Consider the following 3,680-nt stretch of genomic DNA (forward strand, 5'->3'; position numbering starts at 1 on the left):
AGATGGGAAACCTGTGTGTGCACACATCTTAGAGATGAAGTCACACATTGATAGGTTAAGGATGATAGGTGTCGATATCTCAGAAATGTTGGCTGTTGACTGGGTTCTTCAGTCACTTCCTGAATCATATAGTGAGTTCGTTAGAGAGTACTATATGATGGACCATGGCGTGACCCTCATTGATTTGACCTATTTGCTTATAGCTGCTGAATCAGAAATGATTTGGCGTGCTAATCGAGCAAATTTGTCTGGCAAATCAAACTCCCAAACTTCAATGGACATTGAAAATAGTGACATTGGAAATCCAGAAAAGGTAAATTCTGAGATAGTTCCTTGTGCCATTCCAAAAAAGTCCATCTGCTTCTGCTGCCAAGAGAAGGGGCATTGGAGACGAAGCTGCCCTGTTTACCTGAGAGATCTAAGAGACGGGATAGTCAAGACGTATGGCTCTACTTCAGGTAATATCCAATAACTAACTCTATAAGTTCCTATTCTTTGATTTTCAATACATGATGTGATAAGATTACATTTTGATGTTTTGTAGGATCGAAGAAAAGAGAGGAAGCTTAAGGGAAGAAGTAAGCTGAATCTGATCGTGAAGAAATGGATTTCGATCGCATTGCTTGAAGATCGGATTTTTGAGCTACTACTTTAGAGTTAGAATAGATTGCTTAGAAATTGAAATAGCATAGTTTTCATTTGAATTGCATTGTAAGGACAAGTTTTTCCGCAATAGAATGAATTTTGATTTCGTCCTATTTATTTATCCTTGCAATGGCATATGTGAAAATGGATGTTTATGTATTTCTAATTTTAGCAATGCTGAATTGGATGTGATTCTTGATTATGTTATTTGTGAAATGTCGAGGATTTGCCAAATAAAGGAAGATTCTCATCACCCAAGTTTCAATTGGACAGAAACTTGGAATCATACAACTTGGTTACGTGATGAATGAGAAACTTCATATTTTGGAAATTAGACTAATTCTTTGGCAAAGTGTCAAGAGAAGGACCAGGAGATCGAGTACACTAGGTTGTGCGTTGATCAAGTCCACCACAAGAGTGATAAAGATATTCGTCATGATTTACTAAAGGTTAGTAAATATGATTATACTTATAAGATTAAGTATAATTCTGAGTTGATTGAAAGAGTTTAAATCAATAGCAGAACGAATAAGAAGAATCAAGTAGGCAGAAAGATAAAAGTTTCTCTATTCTAAGAAGAAGGGAGAGTACCTTTTATTGTGTTTTTATGATAAGTCTTAATGATTAAGAACCATATCTCAATTGATCCTCTAAGTGAGTCTTAGTGCAACTGCATGTCTAAGAAGAGGAATCAAGAATTGTAGAAATGGTTAAATCAAGAAGTCAATCATACTTCGTTCCAATATCAAGTCTTAGAGTCAAGATTCTGACATGAGTGACAAGTCTTAAATAGGTTTATAACACTCGACAGATGTGGAATTTAAAAAGTTTTCTTATTCTTGCACATTTGAAATTGGTAAGTTGTGATGTCTTGGATAAGACAAAGACCAACCAGGACCAATTGTGTGAAGTGTTGAACTTGACAAAAGGCTACACTAACTCTTGAATATTTGTTTGTCAAGAAATGGTTCTTGACAAGAGAATCTTATATGTCAAGGAGTCAGTGGGAGTCTTAATGGTCTTGAAAAGTTTCAAGAACAAATCAAGAGTAAACCTAGTTGATCATCACTAGCACACGACTTGAGGTTTAAAGCCTATCGTGGATGACATACTCTTTTTCTGTGCCATTCCAATTGAGTTAATTATGTGTGTGAGTTCTATGAGTTCTCATTTGAATGCATAAAGACAAAGCACCTCGATCAATGGAACGTACATTGATATGAAAGGGTGAGTTGCTTGGAAGACATGGTGGGCATTCATGTTACCATGAGGCAAGAAATCAAGATTGAACAATTTCAGTCCATAATGTTTTGGATTTGTCGCAAACTTTCGTTTTGACAAATTCACATGGATAGGAACACATACATCATAAAATCTAAGTGTCATAAGGTTTTCCTCCTTCATGAAAATGATTGTGAGGAAATGCTTTCACTAAGAGAGATTTTAAGAAGATAGCAATTGTGAAAATTGTATTCTCAAATTCGATTATGATTATGGCATCCCTTTTCATAGTTCGAATTGTGAGATTTGGCAATTGATCTGAACATTTGGGACTTAGTAACATAAATTCTGAATTGTCTAGACACACATGTGAGCTATCTAAGGCAAAGGTGTATGAGCTTAAAAAGCTTAGATAAAGGCTTATCAAAGCATTAGGTATTAGAAATATGAACTTAAGGAATTCAATAAGCATTATTTTCTAGAAATCCAATTGTTTTCTGAATACATGTCAAAGCTAGTGGGAGCATAAGTGTTATGCTGGTAAGAAAATAATCATCATGTTAGTGGGAGCATGATTATTATGGTAAGTATTGCAAGTTAGCAATATTAATTATAGAAAACAAAGATTCACTTTGCAAAGTTGCAAGGGTTGAAAAGTTGTTTTGCTATAATTAAGGGAGAGAATATTATACTTCGTTTCAAAATTCTAAAGCTTAGATCGAGAAATGTTAATAAATTTAGTCAAGGATACATAGTGCATTCTCAAAATTCGATTATGATTACGGCATCCCTCTTCATAGTTCGAATTGCGGGAACATGGCACATAAAATATTATGGCAGAAGGCTGATAAAGTATCACGTCTTTATATGAGACATTATGCATCGTGTCTAATACGCTTCGGGTATGGGACCGATTGCATATATTATAATATTTGACCATTCTAAATTTTCCAAATGCCTAGGGCATTAAGAGGGAAAAAGGACTAGAATCGGTTTTGACTAAAATAATTAAACAACTATCAAAGGACGGTCTGAGGTTCACTGAGGATTTGTCGCTTGTGAGTAGTTGGAAGTATAGTACTGGATGGACTATATTGACATTATTTTGAATAGATAAGATTCTATTAAGAATAAGTTGTCATATAGCAAATACGGAAATGTTTCCATTAATGGGAGTTGGATATTAAGACTCTATGTAGATTAGAAACTTTTATGCAAAAGGATGTTCAAAGGAATGTACTTTGAGTGAGAGACATCACATCTATAAAATTGTTTTGTAACAATTTCTGATAGAGAACTTAGTAATTTCATTAGCCGGGTCTTGGTGACTTTTGTGCTATGACATTACGAAAGAATCATTGCATAAAGTGTTAGAATCTGACATATTCTAAAAGTGGCAAGAATTTGGTATTCTTATACTAATAATAAAAAAAAAATGGGGATTGTGAAATGAGTTTCATTGGGAAAGTTTTTCAATTGATCTATTTCACAGAGTATGGACCATAGGAAACCAAAGTGTGCATGCTTGGAGCATGGGACAATTGTGGTTATAATTCGAGTAATAAGTTAATTGTCTGAAACAATAAACAATGAATAATGAGTAATCAATATGGTGTTTAAATAAAAGTGTTTTTATTTACGCTCAAAAGTTTTGGGGCCATATAGGATTAATATTATTATTGCGTTTCACCTTGCATGTTTTGACTTCCAGAATAACTAGGTTATTCAAACATCCACAGTCGGTCATACGTTGGAAGTAGGTATGAAGGAAGACTGTCATGAATCTGTCTGTAGATTGTCTAAAATGTTTAGAC

This window comes from Lactuca virosa, chromosome 8, assembly GCF_052849685.1.
Source record: "Lactuca virosa cultivar CGN04683 chromosome 8, Lactuca_virosa_CGN04683_v6, whole genome shotgun sequence".
Taxonomy (NCBI): domain Eukaryota; kingdom Viridiplantae; phylum Streptophyta; class Magnoliopsida; order Asterales; family Asteraceae; genus Lactuca; species Lactuca virosa.